The sequence below is a fragment of the Caloenas nicobarica genome, chromosome 28 (assembly GCF_036013445.1).
Source record: "Caloenas nicobarica isolate bCalNic1 chromosome 28, bCalNic1.hap1, whole genome shotgun sequence".
Classification (NCBI taxonomy): Eukaryota; Metazoa; Chordata; class Aves; order Columbiformes; family Columbidae; genus Caloenas; species Caloenas nicobarica.
Window position 1 is genome coordinate 821,337 of NC_088272.1, and position 5,453 is coordinate 826,789.

At 53.3% G+C, this 5,453-nt stretch overlaps 1 pseudogene; it reads right to left on the bottom strand.

Annotated features, from left to right (window-relative positions):
* Window positions 1–2,272: 2,272 nt before the first annotated feature.
* LOC135999556 (olfactory receptor 14J1-like) lies at window positions 2,273–3,296 on the bottom strand (annotated as a pseudogene).
* Between the last annotated feature and the right edge of the window lie 2,157 nt (window positions 3,297–5,453).

Below are 5,453 nucleotides of genomic sequence, written 5' to 3' on the forward strand. Positions count from 1 at the left end.
GTGCAAACTGCAGTGCAGAATCTGATGTAAAGAAATGTGATGTAAATCCCAGAGGGCCAATGAGCAAAACAGAGAGTTTGGGGAGCTGATTAGAGATTTCCTGCTAACAATTTGAGTAGAGAAACATTCTTCACAGGAACTGCTCTGTTTCTGTTGTCGCCTTTTAGGTCTCCTTCTCTGCCTCTTTTTTCCTTTTTTTTTGTCTTGTTCCTCCACCTATTCTGTCTTCCAAAACCTTTCCAAGGGGAAGATTCCTTGAATCACAGACTAACTCAGGTTTGAACATCCTCTTGTCTCACTGTCCTGCTCAGGGCAGGGTGAACCAGGTGAGGTTGTCCAAGGCCTCTGCCCAGCTTTGCACCATCCACAAAGGAGCTGAAGGTTCACTCCGTCACCTCATTCAGGGGGAGAATAAAGACATTCACCAGTGCTGGCCCAAGTGCTGGTCCCTGAGGGATTCTACTGGTAACTGGCTCTATGGGGCACTTTGTACCACTGGTGACATTTGGGCTTCATCATCCAGCCAGCTTCCCACCCAGCATTCACTTCTTGAGCCCAGAGAGCACCAATCCCACTTTAAGGACACCATGGGAAACCATGTCTGACACCCTGTGAAATTCTATGTGCACAACATGCCTTTCTTTCCCTGCCCATTTGGGTTCAGCAGTCCCTTTCTTGTTTTCCAAGTGCCTGGACATGGCTGCAGGAGGACTTGTCCCATTCCCTTCCCATGGAAGGAGACAGGCTGACCAGCCTGTAATTCTCACAGTTCTCATTGCTGCCCTTCTTGAAGACAGGTTTGACAACTGCCTTTTCCAAGGACCTCAGAACCCCTCTGATTGCTCTGGCAGGTTTCAGACCACAATTCAGACTCACAGGTAAGGATGACATAGCAGACAGGAGCACGTGAGATTGATCTGCCTGGGCCAGTGGCGTTTGTTCCTGGAGTCACACACAGAAATGTCAGGTTCTGTCAGGTGTCCACATCTGAGCCGGCCTCGTGGGCTCCTTCTGCACCCAGGGATGTTCAGAGACAGAGTCTGTCCCTTTTAAACAGAGGCAGGAGTCACAGTGTCCCTCTGGCCTCCTGTTGCCACTCTCAAGAGACGGGAGACACCTCAGCCCTGTGGTGTGTCACCCTGCTCTGCACTCATCTGAGATGTCCCACGTCATGAGGAATGGACACAGGGACATTGGTTAAAGGAAGCACAACCGGTGCTGCATTTAGGCAGTTTCCATGGGATGTTACTCCCAACGAGAAACAACCTCAAGACCCTGTCTGTCCTACAGGCCAAAATGGAACCCACAGGAATAGCTCGTGGCGTTTCTGCTGACTCGGGTTCATCTCACCTCTCATGCATGATGTGCATGCTCACATCTCATCTGTATGATGCAACATGAACAGCTGAAATACTCATTCAGTGTCCCTCCATGGAGGGACAAAGAACCTCTCTGAGCTGGGGAGAGAGGAAATGCTGGTTGTGAGGGGCCAGTCCATGACGATGCCCTGGGGCAGCTTCCACGGGTTGTCCAGTGCACAGGGGCACAGCCCAGCCCCTGCTCTGCTGGTCCTGCAGGTCTCTGGCAGGAGGCCTGGCTGTGAGAGGACACTGCTGTGTGCCCAGCCCTGCACACACACACTGTTTATCTCTACACTGCTGTTTCAACCTGCAGGCTGCTTTCTTGTGCATGTCCTGAAGACAAACTTGAAGAAGACCTAAGCCTTCAGGCACTGCCCTATGAACATCACTTTCCTTTATAGAAGTAGTGTTACGGAGGCCAGCTCTGTCACAGCAGTGCCCATTGCCTGTCCCTGCCTGCGCTCACAGGACTGACACACAGCAGGACGGTGACCAGGCTGCCAGAGCACTCAGGCCTTGCACCAACACAAGGGATGAGAAGGAGAGTGTGGGAGTGGAACGAGAACAGCTCTGGAAGGCCAAGCGCTGGTGCTCCCTGGCAGGGCTGCCAGGCTGGACTCTTTTCCCCTCCTCCCATGCACACAGGAACTGTCCCTGCAGCTCCAAAAGGCCTTGCAGGAAGGATATAATGAAAAACAAGTCACTACAGACACATTTATTTTGTTTAAAGGGAAAGAGAGCATGGCTCCTGATTTACACTAGTGGTTATGAAAGAAAAGCAGACAGAGAATTAGAAAGGGGATGACAACATTATCACAATAAAAAAAACAATCAATAACATATAATACAGATGACAGGCTGTATCTCTAATTAGTTACATTACAATTCCTATTCAGAAGCAGATGGGCAGTTTATTGTTTCAGAAAACAGTAAGATATGAGTTTCCACAGGGCATCTTTGAGCTCCTCGTTCCTCATGCTGTAGATGAGGGGGTTCACTGCTGGAGGCACCACCGAGTACAGAACAGACACCACCAGGTCCAGGGATGGGGAGGAGATGGAGGGGGGCTTCAGGTAGGCAAACATGGCAGTGCTGACAAACAGGGAGACCACGGCCAGGTGAGGGAGGCACGTGGAAAAGGCTTTGTGCCGTCCCTGCTCAGAGGGGATCCTCAGCACGGCCCTCAAGATCTGCACGTAGGACAGCACAATGAACACGAAACACATAAAAACTAAACAGGCACTAACCACAATAAGCCCAAGTTCCCTGAGGTAGGCATCTGAGCAGGAGAGCTTGAGGATCTGTGGGATTTCACAGAAGAACTGCTCCAGGGCATTGCCCTTGCACAGTGGCAGTGAAAATGTATTGGCCGTGTGCAGCAGAGCACTGAGAAACCCAGTGGCCCAGGCAGCTGCTGCCATGTGGACACAAGCTCTGCTGCCCAGGAGGGTCCCGTAGTGCAGGGGTTTGCAGATGGCAACGTAGCGGTCGTAGGACATGACGGTGAGTATATAATACTCTGCTTCTATCAAGAATGTAAACAAAAAGAGCTGTACAGCACATCCTGTGTAGGAGATGGCCCTTGTGTCCCAGAGGGAGTTGGCCATGGATTTGGGGACAGTGATGGAGATGGAGCCCAGGTCGAGGAGGGCGAGGTTGAGCAGGAAGAAGTACATGGGGGTGTGGAGGTGCTGGTCACAGGCTATGGTGGTGATGATGAGGCCGTTGCCCAGGAGGGCAGCCAGGTAGATGCCCAGGAAGAGCCAGAAGTGCAAGAGCTGCAGCTCCCGTGTGTCTGTGAACGCCAGGAGGAGGAACTGGGTGATGGAGCTGCTGTTGGACATTTGCTGATGCGCATGGGGCACTGTCACAGGAGCAAAAGACAGTGATAAGTTAGGGGAGACTTCTCTGAGCAAAAGCAAAGCCATTTCTCATACACCCTCCCCTGCTCCACACCCCTTGTCCTTTTCCAGACCTTCCTTCAGGTCCGTGGCTGAGCCCTGGGTGGTGCTGGCTGGAGGTGCCGTGAGGAGCAGGATCTGTGCCCGCTGGCTGCCCAGGAGTCAGCCCTGCTCTGCAGCAGGGGTCATGGAACGGGGGGCAGGGGACAGACCTGGGGTTCAAAGTTGTCATCTGAAACTGCTGCTGGTGCAGAAGGGCCTGTCAGCATCTGCACTGTCACCAAGAATGAAACAGGATGGTAAAATGAAGTTTGAAATGCTTGGGGTTTTGACAGCTTCACAGAATCACAGATTAGGGATTGGAAGGGACCTTGAAAGATCATCTAGTCCAATCATTCAACTCCCCTGGAGAGTGTTGTTGGGTGTCAGAAACCCTCAGCATTTCTGCTGTACTCAGAAAGAACAGAGCGAGTCCTGCGAGACCAGAGGATGCCTGTGGGTCAGTGCAGAGCGAGGGCAGCTGCTCTGTCCCTCTGTCTTGCTCCAGCTGCCCTGGGCTGGCACCTTTCTGAGATGGTGATCACACTGCCATGTTACCCTGAAAAGCCACTGGGCACTGCTGAGAGCAGAGGGATCCACCTCAGACCATGACATGTCTCACGCTTTCGTCAGGTGTCAGCACCCCACTTCTATCCCAGGACACACACGGCTCATTTCATAAACCGAACTGCATTTCTTCCATCATAGCATCTCTGCACTTCTGCATGGGGAATTCAGATAATGCTAAAGTGCTATAGGACAGGTTTGCATCCTGGAGGGAAGCTCACATCTTGGAAGAAAAACTCAATGAGACAGCCAAGGGTCCTAATGATGGCATTTGATTCAGGGAGACTCTGCTCATTCCCCAGCCCCACACACTGCATCGCCCACAGCCCCACAGCTCAGAGCAAACCTGGGACACGTGTTCCCGTGGACACAGCTGCAGGAAAGGACCCACAAGATCAGGCTGTGACTCTGCAGCTGAAACTCCCATCCCCAGAGAGCCTGACAGCAAGAACCAGATCACACCAACAGTGACCCAGAGCAGTGGAGCAAGAAGGAAACTGCGGTGAGGGTGGGTGTGAGAGAGGCCAGGGCAGAGGCAGCCGGGCACTCAGACAGCGTCACCCTTCCCCAGCTGTGCAGCCACCTCCCACACACCAGCATTGCCGGGCAGCTGCTCTCAGCCCCTGTGCTCTGCAGAGGGAACTGGAGCTCTGGCTGCACAGGAGCTGCTTCATGCCTTGGAGCCCCCGGCCCTGAGGGCAGAGGCTTTGCTGGGTGGGAGAGGAGGCGAGGGGGCTGCTCACAGGAGGGATCTGCACTGCGGGGATCATACGGAGTTTTCTGTGTTCTCCCTCCCATAACAATTCTGAGTTTAGTTTCCTCTCATTTCTGATCATTTCCCTGCTGTGTGGAGATTCTCCCCCTGGGAGGTGTTTCCCTGTCCATGTCTCTTCCCTGTCAGTGCTCACAGACCCCATCCCACCCTCTGTGCCCTCACCCTGGCCCTACAGATCCTGCCTGTTCACAGGGCACTGCCTGGGGGCATCTTCCTGTTTGGATACTGGGGAAAAGTACAGGTCAGACTAAGCCTGACAGGTATAGCCAATGTGATGCTGGTGCTGTGCACAGCCAGAGCAGCAGCTGAAGGGATGTTATGAGGCTTCTGGCAGATGTACTGATGACTCTGAGTTGCAGTTCAGGAGAATCAGTGACTTGTTTAAGCATGAGACCTCATCTTCATTTTATCCTTTCCTGCACCTCCCAGCCCTTGGGATAGGAAACTGAAAAGACAGCCTCAGGAAAGATCCCTATCTCTCTGGTAATCCTTGCATTGATCTTCTGCTTGAGGCATCCACTTGGAAAAGTCCTGGGGGTGATCTGGAGCTGTGAGCAGCCCTGACCCACACAGCATCCTCTCCACAGTAGAAGCACCTTTCCTGCCTGAATAGGGGTCACTCCTTCCCCCCACAGCTTCCCCTCTCAGTGGTGTTGGGATCTCCCCGGGCAGGCTGAGTGCTGACCCTGGCAGGCGGCAGATTCCCTGCCCCGGCACAGCCCTGGGGTGCAGGGACCCTGCTCTGCAGGACAGCCCTGGGCACCCCTGGCTGCTCACCCTGCTACACAGCTGTTCACCATTGCCTGACAA